Source organism: Lissotriton helveticus, chromosome 1_2 (assembly GCF_964261635.1).
Source record: "Lissotriton helveticus chromosome 1_2, aLisHel1.1, whole genome shotgun sequence".
In the NCBI taxonomy this organism is placed as follows: Eukaryota; Metazoa; Chordata; class Amphibia; order Caudata; family Salamandridae; genus Lissotriton; species Lissotriton helveticus.
Genome location: NC_136058.1, coordinates 338,689,977 through 338,709,976, shown reverse-complemented (window position 1 = coordinate 338,709,976; position 20,000 = coordinate 338,689,977). Strand labels below are relative to the sequence as shown.

Genomic DNA, 20,000 nt, shown 5'->3' with positions numbered 1-20,000 from the left:
CGGGCACCACGGAACCCCGTCCCGGGACTTTGGCAGTGCAGCAGGCCGGGGGACAGGGCCCGGGGCCGGAGCACCCCACCCGGGGCCCGGCCGGGCCCCTGGACCCAGCCGTGGCTCCCAAGCCCGGAGGCGCTTGGGACGCCTCCCTGGTCCCACCGGACCCCATCCCGGGCACCCTGCCACGCAGCAGGACCAAGGACAGAGCCCGGGGTAGGGAGGCCGCCCTTCTTGGGCCCTCAGGGGCCCTAGCCACTGCTCCTGAACCCAGCCAAGCAAGGGGAGGCTCCCCGGGCACATCGGAAACCCTTCCCGGGCCCTTGGCAGTGCGGCAGCCTGGGAGACAGGGCGCAGGGCCGGAGCACCCGACCCGGGGCCCGGCCGGGCCCCTGGACCCAGCCGGGGCTCCCAAGCCCGGAGGTGCTTTGAGCCATGCTGTTGGCCTGGAGATGGGTGCCCCGGACGCCCGGGGGAGGTCTGTCCGGGACACATGGAGCCCGTCCTGGGCACTTTTACATGCCGTCGGCCTGGAGGTGGGTGCCCTGGACGCCCGGGGGAGGCCTGCCCGAGACCCGTGGAGCCCTTCCCGGGTACTTTGCCAATGCCGTTGGCCTCATGGAGATGGTTGCCCCGGACGCCCGGCGGAGGCCTGCGCGGGACCCATGGAGCCCGTCCTGGGCATTGAGCCATGCCGTTGGCCTGGAGATCGGAGCCCCGGACGCCCGGGGGAGGACTGCCCGGTACCCGTGGATCCCGTCCTGGGCACTTTGACATGCCGTCGGCCTGGAGGTGGGAGCCCCGGACGCCCGGGAGCGGGCTGCCCGGGACCCATGGAGCCCGTCAAGGACACTTTGACATGCCGTCGGCCTGGAGGAGGGTGCCCGGGACGCCCGGGGGGAGGCCTGTCCGGGACCCGTGGAGCCCTTCCCGGGTACTTTGCCAATGCCGTTGGCCTCATGGAGATGGGTGCCCCGGACGCCCGGGGGAGGACTGCCCGGTACCCGTGGAGCCCTTCCCGGGTACTTTGCAACGCCGTTGGCCTCCTGGAGATGTGTGCCCCGAACGCCCGGGGGGAGGGCTGCCCGGGGCCCGTGGAGCCCGTCCCGGGTACTCTGCCATCCCGTTGGCCTCCTGGAGATGGGTGCCCCGGACGCCCGGGGGAGGTCTGTCCGGGGCCCATGGAGCCCGTCCTGGGCAGTGTGACATGCGGTCGGCCTGGAGGTGGGAGACCCGGACGCCTGGGGGAAGGCTGCCCGGGACCCGTGGAGCCCTCCCCGGGTACTTTGCCATCCCGTTGGCCTCCTGGAGATGGGTGCCCGGGACGCCCGGGGGAGGTCTGTCCGGGGCCCATGGAGCCCGTCCTGGGCAGTGTGACATGCGGTCGGCCTGGAGGTGGGAGACCCGGACGCCTGGGGGAAGGCTGCCCGGGACCCGTGGAGCCCTCCCCGGGTACTTTGCCATCCCGTTGGCCTCCTGGAGATGGGTGCCCGGGACGCCCGGGGGAGGTCTGTCCGGGGCCCATGGAGCCCGTCCTGGGCATTGAGCCATGCCTTTGGCCCGGAGAATGGAGCCCCCAGACGCCCAGGGGAGGTGTTGCCCAGGCATATCTCATCTGGTCCCCCGGGCAGAGAACCACCAGCCCTGGAGGGGTGTCCGGGCGTACCCTGCCCCTAGTAATCCGGAGGGAAATTACCCCCCTTTCTTGCAATCCGTGCACGCGAGGTGACAGAGGGGACCCAAGGCGTAAAAGAACCCGACCTCATGGAGCCCTAGCTGGGATCCGGGAGGCGAATGGCACCCCATCGGGACTTCCAGGGAAGCCCGGCCATCTGGTCGCCCCATTGGAAAGCATCGCGGGCGACCAGATGGCCGGGATCGAAAGGACTCCCAGCTCCCCATCCATTCCAAGCCTTCGAGGTAGGGTTCCTGACTGCCTGCCCACGCAAGGCAGGGCTCTTGGACCCCGGCTGGGCCTCAGGCGCAGGTTGGACCACCGGAGCTCTAGGGCCCGGACTACCTGGGGGAGGAATGCCCGGGACCCGTGGAGCCGGTCCTGGGTACTTTGACATGCCGTCGGCCTGGAGGTGGGTGCCCCGGACGCCCGGGGGAAGCTGCCCGGGACCCATGGAGCCCGTCCTGGGTACTTTGACATTACGTCGGCCTGGAGGTGGGAGCCCCGGACGCCCGGGGGGAGGTCTGCCCGGGACCAATGGAGCCCGTCCTGGGTACTTTGCCAATGCCGTTGGCCTCATGGAGATGGGTGCCCCGGACGCCCGGGGGAGGTCTACCCGGGACCCATGGAGCCCTTCCCGGGTACTTTGCCAATGCCGTTGGCCTCATGGAGATGGGTGCCCCGGATGCCCGGGGGAGGTCTACCCGGGACCCATGGAGCCCTTCCCGGGTACTTTGCCAATGCCGTTGGCCTCATGGAGATGGGTGCCCCGGACACCCGGGGGAGGTCTGCCCGGGACCCATGGAGCCCGTCCTGGGTACTTTGCCAATGCCGTTGGCCTCATGGAGATGGGTGCCCCGGACGCCCGGGGGAGGTCTGCCCGGGACCCATGGAGCCCGTCCTGGGTACTTTGCCAATGCCTTTGGCCTCCTGGAGATGGGTGTCCCAGACGCCCGGGGGAGGACTGTCCCGGACTCATGGAGCCCGTCCTGGGCACTTTGACATGCCGTCGGCCTGGAGATGGGAGCCCCGGACGCCCGGGGGAGGGCTGCCCGGGACCCATGGAGCCCGACCCGGGCACTCTGCCATGCTGTCAGCCTGGATGGAGCCCCGGACGCCCGGGGGACGAATGCCCGGGACGCATGGAGCCCGTCCTGGGCACTTTTCCGTGCCTACGGCCTGGAGCCCCCAGACATCCAGGGGAGGACCACCGTGAAAACCATGGAGCCCGACCTGGGCACTCCGCCATAACGTCAGCCTAGATGGAGCCCCGTACGCCCAGGGGACGAATGCCCGGGACGCATGGAGCCCGTCATGGGCACTTTTCCATGCATTCGGCCTGGAGCCCCCAGACACCCAGGGGAGGACCACCGTGAAAACCATGGAGCCCGACCTGGGCACTCTTCCATACCGTCAGCCTAGATGGAGCCCCGGACGCCCGGGGGATGAATGCCCGGGACGCATGGAGCCTGTCCTGGGCACTTTTCCATGCCGTCAGCCTGGATGGAGCCCCGGACGCCCGGGGGACGACTGCCCAGGAGCCATGGAGCCCGTCCTGGTCAATTTGACATGCAGTTGGCCTGGAGGAAGGAAGCCCCGGGTGGCCTAGGGAGGTGTTGCCCAGGCATAGCCCATCTGGTCCCCATGGCAGAGAACCACCAGGCTCGGAGGGGTGTCCGGGCGTACCCTTCTCCCTAGTAATCCGGAGGAAAATTACCCCCTTTTCTTGTAATCTGTGCACGCGAGGTGACAGAGGGGACCCAAGGCGCGAATGTACCCGACCTCCTGGAGCCCTCGCTGGGATCCGGGCGGTGAATGGCACCTCATCGGGACTTCCAGGGAAGTTCGGCCATCTGGTCGCCCCATAGGAAAGTGTTGCGGGCGACCAGATGCCCGAGGGGATCCGGGCGACCAGATGGCCGAGGGAATCTGGGCGATCAGATGGCTGGACACAGAAGTGAAGCCGCCTGGACTCTCCCGACCCTGTCCCCGTCCCCGTCCCGGGACGAATGCCCGGGACGCATGGAGCCCGTCCTGGGCACTTTTCCATGCCATTGGCCTGGAGCGCCCCGACACCCAGGGGAGGACCACCCTGAAAACCATGGAGCCCGACCCGGGCACTCTCCCATGCCGTCAGCCTGGATGGAGCCCCGGACGCCCGGGGGACGAATGCCCGGGACGCATGGAGGACGTCCTGGGCACTTTTCCATGCCATTGGCCTGGAGCGCCCCGACACCCAGGGGAGGACTACCCTGAAAACCATGGAGCCCGACCCGGGCACTCTGCCATGCCGTCGGCCTGGATGGAGCCCCGGACGCCCGGGGGACGACTGCCCAAGAGCCATGGAGCCCATCCCGGGCACTCTGCCATGCCGTCGGCCTGGATGGAGCCCCGGACGCCCGGGGGACGACTGCCCAAGAGCCATGGAGCCCGTCCTGGGCAATTTGACATGCAGTTGGCCTGGAGGAAGGAAGCCCCGGGTGGCCTAGGGAGGTGTTGCCCAGGCATAGCCCATCTGGTCCCCATGGCAGAGAACCACCAGCCCTGGAGGGGTGTCCGGGCGTACCCTGCCCCTAGTAATCCGGAGGGAAATTACCCTCCTTTCTTGTAATCCGTGCACTAGAGGTGACAGAGGGGACCCAAGGCGCGAAAGTACCCGACCTCCTGGAGCCCTCGCTGGGATCCGGGAGGCGAATGGCACCTCATCGGGACTTGCAGGGAAGCCCGGCCATCTGGTCGCCCCATAGGAAAGCGATGCGGGCGACCAGATGCCCGAGGGGATCCGGGCGACCAGATGGCCGAGGGAATCTGGGCAATCAGATGGCCGGGCATGGAAGTGAAGCCGCCTGGACTCTCCCGACCCCGTCCCCGTCCCCATCCCGGGACGAATGCCCGGGACGCATGGAGCCCGTCCTGGGCACTTTTACATGCCTTTGGCCTGGAGCCCCCAGACACCCAGGGGAGGACCACCGTGAAAACCATGGAGCCCGACCTGGGCACTCTGCCATGCCATCAGCCTGGATGGAGCCCCGGACGCCCGGGGGACGAAGGCCCGGGACGCATGGAGCCCGTCCTGGGCACTTTTTCCATGCCATCGGCCTGGAGCGCCCCGACACCCAGGGGGAGACCACCCTGAAAACCATGGAGCCCATCCCGGGCACTCTGCCATGCCAGCAGCCTGGATGGAGCCCCAGACGCCCGGGGGACGAATGCCCAGGATGCATGGAGCCCATCCTGGGCACTTTCCCATGCCGTCGGCCTGGAGCCCCCTGACACCCAGGGGAGGACCACCCTGAAAACCATGGAGCCCGACCCGGGCACTCTGCCATGCCGTCAGCCTGGATGGAGCCCCGGACGCCCGGGGGACGAATGCCCGGGACGCAGGGAACCCATCCTGGTCACTTTCCCATGCCGTCGGCCTGGATGGAGCCTCGGACGCCCGGAGGATGACTGCCGGGGACGCATGGAGCCTGTCCCGGGCACTCTGCCATGCCGTCGGCCTGGATGGAGCCCCGGACGCCCGGGGGACGACTGCCCAAGAGCCATGGAGCCCGTCCTGGGCAATTTGACATGCAGTTGGCCTGGAGGACGGAAGCCCCGGGTGGCCTAGGGAGGTGTTGCCCAGGCATAGCCCATCTGGTCCCCATGGCAGAGAACCACCAGCCCTGGAGGGGTGTCCGGGCGTACCCTGCCCCTAGTAATCCGGAGGGAAATTACCCTCCTTTCTTGTAATCCGTGCACTAGAGGTGACAGAGGGGACCCAAGGCGCGAAAGTACCCGACCTCCTGGAGCCCTCGCTGGGATCCGGGAGGCGAATGGCACCTCATCGGATCTTCCAGGGAAGTCCGGCCATCTGGTCGCCCCATAGGAAAGCGATGCGGGCGACCAGATGCCCGAGGGGATCTGGGTGACCAGATGGCCGAGGGAATCTGGGCAATCAGATGGCTGGGCATGGAGGTGAAGCCGCCTGGACTCTCCCCCATCCTGTCCCCGTCCCGGGACGAATGCCCGGGACGCATGGAGCCCGTCCTGGGCACTTTTTCCATGCCATCGGCCTGGAGCACCCCGACACCCAGGGGGAGACCACCCTGAAAACCATGGAGCCCGACTCGGGCACTCTGCAATGCCGTCAGCCCGGATGGAGCCCCGGACGCCCGGGGGACGAAGGCCCGGGATGCATGGAGCCCGTCCTCGGCACTTATTCCATGCCATCGGCCTGGAGCGCCCCGACACCCAGGGGGAGACCACCCTGAAAACCATGGAGCCCGTCCCGGGCACTCTGCCATGCCGGCAGCCTGGATGGAGCCCCGGACGCCCAGGGGGTGGACTGCCTGGGACCCATTGGAGCCCGTCCATGGTCGGACTCCCAATTCCGACAAATTCGTACGGGCTCCCAATCCCGACAAATTCGTACGGACTCCTAACCTTCCGACACGGATCGGAATCGAGCCCATTCTGACCCAGCAGATTTCAGGTTGACTTGCTATATACTTTACGTACGATTTTATTGGGGCCGATTCCGATCCGATAGGTAAAAGCACATCCGACCGAATGTCGGACAACCACGTACGCCCAGGGGATAGGACTGCCCGGGACCCATGGAGCCCGTCCTGGGCACTTTTCCATGCCGTCAGCCTGGGTGGAGCCCCGGACGCCCGGGGGACGAATTCCGGGGACACATGGACCCCGTCCTGGGCACTCTGATCTGCCGCCGGCGCCGGGGATCGAACCGTGATCACCAGATGGGGATATCCCAAAAATCTGGCATGGATACGGCCCTCCAGGACAGGTTTGGACACCCCTGCTTTACCTGAACATTTCAATCCTCTGCGTTCTCTCTGCACCTGCAGTCAATTTCATAATTAGGATAGAAAACAAAAGGCCTAGCCCTGTAATACAACTGTAGGCATATGAGGAGGGGAAAATAAGTCAAAAGGCCCACAGCATTTGTTGATCTGGCTTGAAGGATGTAAGTGTAAGGACCTCGTGGAGCAATGGTAGCGCGTCTGACTCCAGCTCAGAAGGTTGTGTGTTCAAATCATGTCGGGGTCACTGCTTACCATTTTATTCCCCACTGAGTTCATATATTTCCTTTCGAAAACAAAGTCAAAAGAACGCAGCCTTGCATTGGCCGGGAATTAAACCCGGGCCTCCCGCGTGGCAGGCGAGAATTCTACCACTGAACCACCAATGCTTCACATGGGGAGTTCACAGGCATAGCTCTGTCCAAGACAGTGATCAGGTGCACACACTTAAATTGTACACATATGAACAAAGTGTGCGCAGCAGACATGACAACGCCAAAGTTTCACATGATGATGGCTTATATAAGACAAGCTCCAGGCAGGCACATACATATCAAGATATATACTGATTCTAAGGAAAGATGCTGTAGTCACTCGTCTCTGTGGCGCAATCGGTTTGCGCGTCCGGCTGTTAACCGAAAGGTTGGTGGTTCAAGCCCACCCAGGGACGTATTCTTTTGCCTGCATGAAATACTTGAATGAAAAACAGATACATACCTTTGCTCTCTCCTGCTGGACACCCATTCCCTGAATATTTCAATCCTCTGCGTTCTCTCTGCACCTGCAGTCAATTTCATAATTAGGATAGAAAACAAAAGGTCAAGTTCTGTAATACAACTGTAGGCATATGAGGAGGGGAAAATAAGTCAAAAGGCCCACAGCATTTGTTGATCTGGCTCCGAAAGCTGTAAGTGTAAGGACCTCGTGGCGCAACGGTAGCTTGTCTGACTCCAGATCAGAAGGTTGCGTGTTCAAATCATGTCAGGGTCACTGCTCACCATTTTATTCCCCACTGAGTTCATATATTTCCTTTCGAAAACAAAGTCAAAAGAACGCAGCCTTGCATTGGCCAGGAATCGAACCCGGGCCACCCGCGTGGCAGGCGAGAATTCTACCACTGAACCACCAATGCTTCACATGGGGTGTTCACAGGCATAGCTCTGTCCAAGACAGTGATCAGGTCACACATTTAAATTGTACACATATGAACAAAGTGTGCGCAGCAGACATGATACCGCCAAAGTTTCACATGATGATGGCTTATATATGACAAGCTCCAGGCAGGCGCATACATATCAAGATATATATTGAGTCTAAGGAAAGATGCTGCAGTCCCTCGACTCTGTGGCGCAATCGGTTAGCGCGTTTGGCTGTTAACCGAAAGGTTGGTGGTTCAAGCCCACCCAGGGACGTATCATTTTGCCTGCATGAAGCACTTGAATGAAACACAGATACATACCTTTGCACTCTCCTGCTGGACACCCTTTCCCGGAATATTTCAATCCTTTGCGTTCTCTCTGCACCTGCAGTCAATTTCATAATTAGGATAGAAAACAAAAGGCCAAGCCCTGTAATACAACTGTAGGCATATGAGGAGGGGAAAATAAGTCAAAAGGCCCACAGCATTTGCTGATCTGGCTCCGAAGGCTGTAAGTGTACGGACCTCGTGGCGCAACGGTAGCGCGTCTGACTCCAGATCAGAAGGTTGCGTGTTCAAATCACGTCGGGGTCACTGCTTACCATTTTATTCCCCACTGAGTTCATATATTTCCTTTCGAAAACAAAGTCAAAAGAAAGCAGTCTTGCATTGGCCGGGAATCGAACCCGGGCCTCCCGCGTGGCAGGAGAGATTTCTACCACTGAACCACCAATGCTTCACATGGGTTGTTCACAGGCAGAGCTCTGCCCAAGACAGTGATCAGGTGCACACACTTAAATTGTACACATATGAACAAAGTGTGCGCAGCAGACATGATAACGCCAACGTTTCACATGAAGATGGCAAGAATCAGATGCAGGAGACTATAACTATGAATGTCTTTGCATTTGCTGAGGTCACTGGCTTGGGACTAGAGTTGTGTTTATCAGGGCATGATGGCAGGCTGCTCCCGACAAAAGTGGTTCACAGAATGCACCCGCCAGATCACCAGCACTATTGTGTTTCAGATTATCTCACTGAACTCTCCTCCTGGAAAATCCTTCCCACTGGCTTTCCCAGATTCTGTGTCCTCCCCTAAATGCTGGGGTGAAACGGGCAGAGTTCTGCGCCCTGCGTCCCTTTACGCGTCTCTAACGCGCTCCCAACGCGGCCTACAGCCCTGGTCGGGCACAGCCCTGGTCGGGCTTAGATCACTGGAGCCTTTGGTGACCAAGAACTCCGGAAGCCTAGGGTCAGGCCTATTGCACAGGCATATTGTGCCTTGCCAATCCGGGATTGTTGTGTTTCAGGGCCTAGCCATCAATACTCCTGGGATTTCTTTCCCTGAGAACCCTCTTGTCCCTGTCCTCCCACAAGCCCGAGCTTTTATGTAAAATAAAGTGTGCACCATGGGCCTTCCCCTATTTGCTCTCTCCCCAATCTCTTTCTCCAAAGCTGAGCTCTGAAGGTAAATGTATCTATCTGAGTGAGGGGCTAGGGAGGGCCTTTCCCAGCAGTCTTACAAGTCAAGAGTTCAGAGAAAGCACCTGCTATGGGAGGGAGACTTTGCTCGCAGAGAAGTCAAGTCTAACATAACACATCTGATGGGCAAAGCACACGCCTTACTGGCTTGTAGCACACCTACAGAGGAGCAGGGAGCTATGCTAAGCAGGCAACAGATAAGTCATGTATGTGTCTCATACACTGGGACCGGTAGTAATACTGCCTCTAAGACCATTAGACAGTAGTCTATTCATCATTACGTCCAACAATAACAAGACACTAAGCAAATGAGAAATGCTGTATGGCATAAAGACGCATTATATAACACAAGCTCCAGGCAGGCACACAATTATCAAGATATATATTGAGTCTCAGGAACTGTGCTACAGTTATTAACCTCTGTGGTGCAAATGGTTAGCACGTTCGGTTGTTAACAGAAAGGTTGGAGGTTCAAGCCCACCCAGGGAAGTATCCTTTTTGCCTGCATGAAACACTTTAATGAAACACAGATACGTACCTCTGCTCTCTCCTGCTTAAGACCCTTTACCTGAACATTTCAATCCTCTGCGTTCTCTCTGCACCTGCAGTCAATTTCATAATTAGGATAGAAAACAAAAGGCCTAGCCCTGTAATACAACTGTAGGCATATGAGGAGGGGAAAATAAGTCAAAAGGCCCACAGCATTTGTTGATCTGGCTTGAAAGCTGTAAGTGTAAGAACCTCGTGGCGCAACGGTAGCGCGTCTCACTCCAGATCAGAAGGTTGCGTGTTCAAATCACGACGGGGTCACTGCTTACCATTTTATTCCCCACTGAGTTCATATATTTCCTTTCGAAAACAAAGTCAAAAGAACACAGTCTTGCATTGGCCGGGAATTGAACCCGGGACTCCCGCGTGGCAGGCGAGAATTCTACCACTGAACCACCAACGCTTCACACGGGGAGTTCACAGGCATAGCTCTGTCCAAGACAGTGATCAGGTGCACACACTTAAATTGTACACATATGAACAAAGTGTGCGCAGCAGACATGACAACGCCAAAGTTTCACATGATGATGGCTTATATAAGACAAGCTCCAGGCAGGCACATACATATCAAGATATATACTGAGTCTAAGGAAAGATGCTGTAGTCACTCCTCTCTGTGGTGCAATCGGTTAGCGCGTTAGGCTGTTAACCGAAAGGTTGGTGGTGCAAGCCCACCCAGGGACGTATTATTTTGCCTGAATGAAAAACAGATACATACCTTTGCTCTCTCCTGCTGTACACCCTTTCCCTGAATATTTCAATCCTCTGCGTTCTCTCTGCACCTGCAGTCAATTTCATAATTAGGATAGAAAACAAAAGGTCAAGTTCTGTAATACAACTGTAGGCATATGAGGAGGGGAAAATAAGTCAAAAGGCCCACAGCATTTGTTGATCTGGCTTGAAGGCTGTAACTGTAAGGACCTCGTGGCGCAACAGTAGCGCGTCTGACTCCAGATCAGAAGGTTGCGTGTTCAAATCACGTCGGGTCACTGCTTACCATTTTATTCCCCACTGAGTTCATATATTTCCTTTCGAAAACAAAGTCAAAAGAATGCAGCCTTGCATTGGCCGGGAATTGAACCCGGGCCTCCCGCGTGGCAGGCGAGAATTCTACCACTGAACCGCCAATGCTTCACATGGGGAGTTCACAGGCATAGCTCTGTCCAAGACAGTGATCAGGTGCACACACTTAAATTGTACACATATGAACAAAGTGTGCGCAGCAGACATGACAACGCCAAAGTTTCACATGATGATGGCTTATATAAGACAAGCTCCAGGCAGGCACATACATATCAAGATATATACTAAGTCTAAGGAAAGATGCTGTAGTCACTCGTCTCTGTGGTGCAATCGGTTAGCGCGTTCGGCTGTTAACGGAAAGGTTGGTGGTTCTAGCCCACCCAGGGATGTATTATTTTGCCTGCATGAAACACTTGAATGAAAAACAGATACATACCTTTGCTCTCTCCTGCTGTACACCCTTTCCCTGAATATTTCAATCCTCTGCGTTCTCTCTGCACCTGCAGTCAATTTCATAATTAGGATAGAAAACAAAAGGTCAAGTTCTGTAATACAACTGTAGGCATATGAGGAGGGGAAAATAAGTCAAAAGGCCCACAGCATTTGTTGATCTGGCTCCGAAAGCTGTAAGTGTAAGGACCTCGTGGCGCAACGGTAGCGTGTCTGAGTCCAGATCAGAAGGTTGCTTGTTCAAATTACGTCGGGGTCACTGCTTACCGTTTTATTCCCCACTGAGTTCATATATTTCCTTTAGAAAACAAAGTCAAAAGAACGCAGCCTTGCATTGGCTGGGAATCGAACCCAGGCCTCCCGCGTGGCAGGCGAGAATTCTACCACTGAACCACCAATGCTTCACATGGGGTGTTCACAGGCATAGCTCTGTCCAAGACAGTGATCAGGTCACACACTTAAATTGTACACATATGAACAAAGTGTGCGCAGCAGACATGATACCGCCAAAGTTTTACATGATGATGGCTTATATATGACAAGCTCCAGGCAGGCGCATACATATCAAGATATATATTGAGTCTAAGGAAAAATGCTGCAGTCACTCGTCTCTGTGGCGCAATCGGTTAGCGCGTTCGGCTGTTAACCGAAAGGTTGGTGGTTCAAGCCCACCCAGGGACGTATCATTTTGCCTGCATGAAGCACTTGAATGAAACACAGATACATACCTTTGCACTCTCCTGCTGGACACCCTTTCCCTGAATATTTCAATCCTCTGCGTTCTCTCTGCACCTGCAGTCAATTTCATAATTAGGATAGAAAACAAAAGGCCAAGCCCTGTAATACAACTGTAGGCATATGAGGAGGGGAAAATAAGTCAAAAGGCCCACAGCATTTGCTGATCTGGCTCCGAAGGCTGTAAGTGTACGGACCTCGTGGAGCAACGGTAGTGCGTCTGACTCCAGATCAGAAGGTTGCGTGTTCAAATCACGTCGGGGTCACTGCTTACCATTTTATTCCCCACTGAGTTCATATATTTCCTTTGGAAAACAAAGTCAAAAGAACGCAGCCTTGCATTGGCTGGGAATTGAACCCAGGCCTCCCGTGTGGCAGGCGAGAATTCTACCACTGAACCACCAATGCTTCACATGGGGAGTTCACAGGCATAGCTCTGTCCAAGACAGTGATCAGGTGCACACACTTAAATTGTACACATATGAACAAAGTGTGCGCAGCAGACATGACAACGCCAAAGTTTCACATGATGATGGCTTATATAAGACAAGCTCCAGGCAGGCACATACATATCAAGATATATACTGAGTCTAAGGAAAGATGCTGTAGTCACTCGTCTCTGTGGTGCAATCGGTTAGCGCGTTCGGCTGTTAACCGAAAGGTTGGTGGTTCAAGCCCACCCAGGGATGTATTATTTTGCCTGCATGACACACTTGAATGAAAAACAGATACATACCTTTGCTCTCTCCTGCTGTACACCCTTTCCCTGAATATTTCAATCCTCTGCGTTCTCTCTGCACCTGCAGTCAATTTCATAATTAGGATAGAAAACAAAAGGTCAAGTTCTGTAATACAACTGTAGGCATATGAGGAGGAGAAAATAAGTCAAAAGGCCCACATCATTTGTTGATCTGGCTCTGAAAGCTGTAAGTGTAAGGACCTCGTGGCGCAACGGTAGCGTGTCTGACTCCAGACCAGAAGGATGTGTGTTCAAATCACGTCGGGGGTCACTGCTTACCATTTTATTCCCCAAAAGAAAGCAGTCTTGCATTGGCCGGGAATCAAACCCGGGCCTCCCGCATGGCAGGCGAGAATTCTACCACTGAACCACCAATGGTTCACATGGGTTGTTTACAGGCAGAGCTCTGCCCAAGACAGTGATCAGGTGCACACACTTAAATTGTACACATATGAACAAAGTGTGCGCAGCAGACATGATAACGCCAACGTTTCACATGAAGATGGCAAGAATCATATGCAGGAGACTATAACTATGAATGTCTTTGCATTTGCTGAGGTCACTGGCTTGGGACTAGAGTTGTGTTTATCAGGGCATGATGGCAGGCTGATCCCGACAAAAGTGGTTCACAGAATGCACCCGCCAGATCACCAGCACTATTGTGTTTCAGATTATCTCACTGAACTCTCCTCCTGGAAAATCCTTCCCACTGGCTTTCCCAGATTCTGTGTCCTCCCCTAAATGCTGGGGTGAAACGGGCAGAGTTCTGCGCCCTGCGTCCCTTTACGCGTCCCTAACGCGCTCCCAACGCGGCCTACAGCCCTGGTCGGGCACAGCCCTGGTCGGGCTTAGATCACTGGAGCCTTTGGTGACCAAGAACTCCGGAAGCCTAGGGTCAGGCCTATTGCACAGGCATATTGTGCCTTGCCAATCCGGGATTGTTGTGTTTCAGGGCCTAGCCATCAATACTCCTGGGATTTCTTTCCCTGAGAACCCTCTTGTCCCTGTCCTCCCACAAGCCCGAGCTTTTATATAAAATAAAGTGTGCACCATGGGCCTTCCCCTATTTGCTCTCTCCCCAATCTCTTTCTCCAAAGCTGAGCTCTGAAGGTAAATGTATTTATCTGAGTGAGGGGCTAGGGAGGGCCTTTCCCAGCAGTCTTACAAGTCAAGAGTTCAGAGAAAGCACCTGCTATGGGAGGGAGACTTTGCATGCAGAGAAGTCAAGTCTAACATAACACATCTGATGGGCAAGGCCCACGCCTTACTGGCTGGTAGCACACCTACAGAGGAGCAGGGAGCTATGCTAAGCAGGCAACAGAAAAGTCATGTATGTGTCTCATACACTGGGACCGGTAGTAATACTGGCTCTAAGACCATTAGACAGTAGTCTATTCATCATTACGTCCAACAATAACAAGACACTAAGCAAATGAGAAATGCTGTATGGCATAAAGACGCATTATATAACACAAGCTCCAGGCAGGCACACAATTATCAAGATATATATTGAGTCTCAGGAACGGTGCTACAGTTATTAACCTCTGCGGTGCAAATGGTTAGCGCGTTCGGTTGTTAACAGAAAGATGGTAGTTCAAGCCCACCCTGGGAAGAATCCTTTTTGCCTGCATGAAACACTTTAATGAAACACAGATACGTACCTCTGCTCTCTCCTGCTTAAGACCCTTTACCTGAACATTTCAATCCTCTGCGTTCTCTCTGCACCTGCAGTCAATTTCATAATTAGGATAGAAAACAAAAGGCCTAGCCCTGTAATACAACTGTAGGCATATGAGGAGGGGAAAATAAGTCAAAAGGCCCACAGCATTTGTTGATCTGGCTTGAAGGCTGTAACTGTAAGGACCTTGTGGCGCAACGGTAGCGCGTCTGACTCCAGATCAGAAGGTTGCGTGTTCAAATCACGTCGGGGTCACTGCTTAACATTTTATTCCGCACTGAGTTCATATATTTCCTTTAGAAAACAAAGTCAAAATAACGCAGCCTTGCATTGGCCGGGAATCAAACCCAGGCCTCCCGTGTGGCAGGCGAGAATTCTACCACTGAACCACCAATGCTTCACATGGGGTGTTCACAGGCATAGCTCTGTCCAAGATAGTGATCAGGTCACACACTAAAATTGTACACATATGAACAAAGTGTGCGCAGCAGACATGATACCGCCAAAGTTTCACGTGATGATGGCTTATATATGACAAGCTCCAGGCAGGCGCATACATATCAAGATATATATTGAGTCTAAGGAAAAATACTGCAGTCACTCGTCTCTGTGGCGCAATCGGTTAGCGCGTTCGGCTGTTAACCGAAAGGTTGGTGGTTCAAGCCCACCCAGGGACGTATCATTTTGCCTGCATGAAGCACTTGAATGAAGCACAGATACATACCTTTGCACTCTCCTGCTGGACACCCTTTCCCTGAATATTTCAATCCTCTGCGTTCTCTCTGCACCTGCAGTCAATTTCATAATTAGGATAGAAAACAAAAGGCCAAGCCCTGTAATACAACTGTAGGCATATGAGGAGGGGAAAATAAGTCAAAAGGCCCACAGCATTTGCTGATCTGGCTCCGAAGGCTGTAAGTGTACAGACCTCGTGGAGCAACGGTAGCGCGTCTGACTCCAGATCAGAAGGTTGCGTGTTCAAATCACGTCGGGGTCACTGCTTACCATTTTATTCCCCACTGAGTTCATATATTTCCTTTCGAAAACAAAGTCAAAAGAAAGCAGTCTTGCATTGGCCGGGAATCGAACCCGGGCCTCCCGCATGGCAGGCGAGAATTCTACCACTGAACTACCAATGGTTCACATGGGTTGTTTACAGGCAGAGCTCTGCCCAAGACAGTGATCAGGTGCACACACTTAAATTGTACACATATGAACAAAGTGTGCGCAGCAGACATGATAACGCCAACGTTTCACATGAAGATGGCAAGAATCAGATGCAGGAGACTATAACTATGAATGTCTTTGCATTTGCTGAGGTCACTGGCTTGGGACTAGAGTTGTGTTTATCAGGGCATGATGGCAGGCTGCTCCCGACAAAAGTGGTTCACAGAATGCACCCGCCAGATCACCAGCACTATTGTGTTTCAGATTATCTCACTGAACTCTCCTCATGGAAAATCCTTCCCACTGGCTTTCCCAGATTCTGTGTCCTCCCCTAAATGCTGGGGTGAAACGGGCAGAGTTCTGCGCCCTGCGTCCCTTTACGCGTCCCTAACGCGCTCCCAACTCGGCCTACAGCCCTGGTCGGGCACAGCCCTGGTCGGGCTTAGATCACTGGAGCCTTTGGTGACCAAGAACTCCGAAAGCCTAGGGTCAGGCCTATTGCACAGGCATATTGTGCCTTGCCAATCCGGGATTGTTGTGTTTCAGGGCCTAGCCATCAATACTCCTGGGATTTCTTTCCCTGAGAACCCTCTTGTCCCTGTCCTCCCACAAGCCCGAGCTTTTATGTAAAATAAAGTGTGCACCATGGGCCTTCCCCTATTTGCTCTCTCCCCAATCTCTTTCTCCAAAGCTGAGCTCTGAAGGTAAATGTATTTATCTGAGTGAGGGGCTAGGGAGGGCCTTTCCCAGCAGTCTTACAAGTCAAGAGTTCAGAGAAAGCACCTGCTATGGGAGGGAGACTTTGCTCGCAGAGAAGTCAAGTCTAACATAACACATCTGATGGGCAAGGCACACGCCTTACTGGCTGGTAGCACACCTACAGAGGAGCAGGGAGCTATGCTAAGCAGGCAACAGAAAAGTCATGTATGTGTCTCATACACTGGGACCGGTAGTAATACTGGCTCTAAGACCATTAGACAGTAGTCTATTCATCATTACGTCCAACAATAACAAGACACTAAGCAAATGAGAAATGATGTATGGCATGAAGACGCATTATATAACACAAGCTCCAGGCAGGCACACAATTATCAAGATATATATTGAGTCTCAGGAACTGTGCTACAGTTATTAACCTCTGTGGTGCAAATGGTTAGCGCGTTCGGTTGTTAACAGAAAGGTTGGTGGTTCAAGCCCACCCAGGGAAGTATCCTTTTTGCCTGCATGAAACACTTTAATGAAACACAGATACGTACCTCTGCTCTCTCCTGCTTAAGACCCTTTACCTGAACATTTCAATCCTCTGCGTTCTCTCTGCACCTGCAGTCAATTTCATAATTAGGATAGAAAACAAAAGGCCTAGCCCTGTAATACAACTGTAGGCATATGAGGAGGGGAAAATAAGTCAAAAGGCCCACAGCATTTGTTGATCTGGCTTGAAAGCGGTAAGTGTAAGGACCTCGTGGCGCAACGGTAGCGCGTCTGACTCCAGATCAGAAGGTTTATTTATTTATTATTTATTATAAAGTTTTGTATAGCGCGAACAAGACCCGTGGGTATCAGAGCGCTTAACATAGAAGGCATATGAGAAAGACATATATATATGATAGTTATACGGACAACAAATATGAGGTAGATGATAAATAGACAATATCAAGTGTGCAGTTAGCGTTGATAGTCAATGGTGGGTGTACTTCTATCTTAAGTAAAATGTGAAAGCAAGTCTGACAGTTAGGTCATGATCAGGTCGTGAATGTTCTATTCTAGGTAGTGTGTTTCTTCAACAGAAAGCTCTTCACTTCACGCTTAAACGATGCCACATTTTGGATCTTCCTGATGTTAGGGGGGAGTGAGTTCCATATTCTGGGGGTAGCTCCTGAGAACGCTCTGTCATAGGTTTTTTTCTTGTGGAAAAGGGCTGGCCGTAGTAGGAATTCCTCAGTACTCCTCGCTGGTCGATTTCCTCCCGATAGCTGGGTTTTCTTCGCTAGGTATCTTGGGGTGTTGTGGTGTAGCGCTTTATGGGTGATACATGCCATCTTCATTTGGATTCTCGCTTCATAGGGTAACCAGCTTAAAGCTTTCAAGTGTGGCGATATATGATCGTATTTTCTTGATCCGGTGATAATTCTTGCCGCAGCATTTAGGCATGCTTTCAATGGCGCTGTGGACAATTTTGGTAGTCCCGCTAAGGTGGTGCAGCCATACTCAATCCTCGAGATAACTAAGGATTGGATTGCTAATTTGAGATCCGCTTCTGAGATGAATGGTTTCAATTTTCTTAAGTAGTTCAGGTGGAACCGGGCATTTTTAGACATTGAGTTGATATGGGCTTTCATGTCCAGATTCTCGTCCTGAGTGATTCCTAGCGATTTCGCTGACTTGATTAGTGTTGGGGTGCAGTTTAGCGCCGTCACCATTTTCGTCCATTCCTTTATTTCCGTATCGCTCCTAGCAGGTGAGATTAGTAGGAACTCTGTTTTGTGAGCGTTCAACTTCAGCTGGTTGGTGGTTAGCCATTGCAGAGCCATTTTTAGAGTCTCGTTCATTAACTCCATGTCTTTTAGGGAAGTGATCTTTAAGTATATTTGCGTGTCGTCTGCATACATGTGATAGGATATCTGTGATTTTTGGAGAATTTCTGTGAGCGGTTCGACGTAAAGGTTAAACAGATCTGGTGATAATGATGATCCTTGAGGGACTCCAATTGAAATAGGGCATGGAGGTGAGATAGACTGGTTGACCAGGAATCGCTGTGTCCTGCTCTGTAGAAAAGAGATAAACCATTCCAGCACGGTTCCTGACAGGCCCATCCTGTCCCGTAGCCTGGTCAATAGCGCTTCGTGATTTACCGTGTCGAAGGCCGAGGACAGATCTAGGAGAATCAGTAGACATGCTTTGTTTTGGTCAAGTGCCTGTAGAGCATCATCGACAATATGGAGGATCGCTGTTTCAGTGCTGTGCCCTGCTCTGAATTCTGATTGGCATTCATCAAGCAATGAGAATTTGGTGATGTGTCGGCTTAGTTGGTTCTGAATGCATTTCTCAATTAGTTTGGCCAGTAGCGGGATGTTGGTGGTCACTGGGCGAAAGTTGTTTGGGTCTGATCTATCTGCTGAGGGTTTTTTGATTATGGGAGCAACTTGACCTGTTTTCAGGCAGTCTGGGAGGATCCCTTGTGATAGTGAAGCATTTATAATTTCAGTCCATATTGGAACCAAAACGTGATTGATTTCTTTTACACATTTTGCAGGTAAAGGGTCTTGGTAGTGGTTGTTTGGCTTTATTTCGGAAAGCGTTTTGGCGATACTGTGCTGGTCATATAATTCGAACGTATCCCACCTTGCCTCATTTTTTGTCGTGGTACTCTCCGTTGACGCAGCAGTATCTCTGGTAGGCGTTGGATCTATGGGAAGGTTTGCCATGGCGTTTTTGAGCTCTACTTCTAGCGATTTCGCCTTCTCTGTGAAAAATGTAGAAAATTCTTCACAATTCAGAGGTGTTTTGGAGTTCTCATGGACTGATTTGGCTAGTTTGTTTGATTGTTGCTTTAGGATTTCAAAGAGTTTCCGTGGTCTGTTTTTGGCACTGTCCAGTTCTGACCGTATGAATTCTTGTTTTGAGTTGATGATCTTTTTGTTATATTGGCCTCTAATTTTTCTGAGTGCTTTCAGCTCTGGGGATGAAGGGTGTTGTCTCCATTTTCTTTCGGCCATTCTCAATTTGCGCCTTTCTTCATTTAGGGATTCATTAAACCATGGATTTTTTGTCTTCTCCGAGATATTTTTCAGTTTTAGGGGCATGGTGTTGTTGACAATATTTCCGACCGTTGTTATGTAGTGGTCGGTCAGCTCGTTCACATCATGCAGGTTGTTATGCGGTTTTAGGTCTCTTTCGCAGCTTTCAACTAGTAGCTTTAAATTTGTATCTCTTGTGTCTCTAACCCATTTTTTGGTCTTGAGGGGTTGTCTGGTCATGCCTTTTACCATTATAGGTATCATGAATGTTATGGCATGATGATCCGACCAGTCACATGGTGTTATAGAGAGGATTGATGTCTCTTTGTTTCGTGAGATAATCCAGTCTAATGTCGCTCCTTTCGAGTGAGTGGGTTGTGTGCATATTTGAGAAAGGTTCAGATCATCAAGGAAGTCTTTCAGCGATTTGACCAGTTTGTCGTTGTGGTCCTCCCAATGTAAGTTGAAGTCACCAAGAAATATGTTGTTAACGCCGTCGTTGGAGTTGGTCGTTATGATCTCCATTAGCTCCTCTGTAAACTTCACGCTGTCTCCTGGTGGATGGTAAAAAGAGTGCAGGTTGCGTGTTCAAATCACGTCGGGGTCACTGCTTACCATTTTATTCCGCACTGAGTTCATATATTTCCTTTCGAAAACAAAGTCAAAAGAACGCAGCCTTGCATTGGCTGGGAATTGAACCCGGGCCTCCCGTGTGGCAGGCGAGAATTCTACCACTGAACCACCAATGCTTCACATGGGGAGTTCACAGGCATAGCTCTGTCCAAGACAGTGATCAGGTGCACACACTTAAATTGTACACATATGAAC

The 20,000-nt window shown here is 53.1% G+C and overlaps 10 non-coding genes across 10 annotated transcripts; 8 read left to right on the top strand and 2 right to left on the bottom strand.

Annotated features, from left to right (window-relative positions):
• Nucleotides 1-7,070: 7,070 nt before the first annotated feature.
• On the top strand, nt 7,071-7,144 carry TRNAN-GUU (transfer RNA asparagine (anticodon GUU)). The gene has a single exon. It is a non-coding gene; the product is annotated as a tRNA-Asn (tRNA).
• Nucleotides 7,145-7,812: 668 nt separating this feature from the next.
• On the top strand, nt 7,813-7,886 carry TRNAN-GUU (transfer RNA asparagine (anticodon GUU)). The gene has a single exon. It is a non-coding gene; the product is annotated as a tRNA-Asn (tRNA).
• A 248-nt stretch (nt 7,887-8,134) lies between these two features.
• TRNAW-CCA (transfer RNA tryptophan (anticodon CCA)) lies at nt 8,135-8,206 on the top strand. The gene has a single exon. It is a non-coding gene; the product is annotated as a tRNA-Trp (tRNA).
• Nucleotides 8,207-9,975: 1,769 nt separating this feature from the next.
• On the bottom strand, nt 9,976-10,046 carry TRNAG-GCC (transfer RNA glycine (anticodon GCC)). The gene has a single exon. It is a non-coding gene; the product is annotated as a tRNA-Gly (tRNA).
• A 1,400-nt stretch (nt 10,047-11,446) lies between these two features.
• Nucleotides 11,447-11,517, bottom strand: TRNAG-GCC (transfer RNA glycine (anticodon GCC)). The gene has a single exon. It is a non-coding gene; the product is annotated as a tRNA-Gly (tRNA).
• A 206-nt stretch (nt 11,518-11,723) lies between these two features.
• TRNAN-GUU (transfer RNA asparagine (anticodon GUU)) lies at nt 11,724-11,797 on the top strand. The gene has a single exon. It is a non-coding gene; the product is annotated as a tRNA-Asn (tRNA).
• A 669-nt stretch (nt 11,798-12,466) lies between these two features.
• Nucleotides 12,467-12,540, top strand: TRNAN-GUU (transfer RNA asparagine (anticodon GUU)). The gene has a single exon. It is a non-coding gene; the product is annotated as a tRNA-Asn (tRNA).
• A 1,911-nt stretch (nt 12,541-14,451) lies between these two features.
• TRNAW-CCA (transfer RNA tryptophan (anticodon CCA)) lies at nt 14,452-14,523 on the top strand. The gene has a single exon. It is a non-coding gene; the product is annotated as a tRNA-Trp (tRNA).
• A 348-nt stretch (nt 14,524-14,871) lies between these two features.
• On the top strand, nt 14,872-14,945 carry TRNAN-GUU (transfer RNA asparagine (anticodon GUU)). Its single transcript has one exon. It is a non-coding gene; the product is annotated as a tRNA-Asn (tRNA).
• A 248-nt stretch (nt 14,946-15,193) lies between these two features.
• TRNAW-CCA (transfer RNA tryptophan (anticodon CCA)) lies at nt 15,194-15,265 on the top strand. The gene has a single exon. It is a non-coding gene; the product is annotated as a tRNA-Trp (tRNA).
• The last annotated feature ends 4,735 nt before the right edge of the window (nt 15,266-20,000 follow it).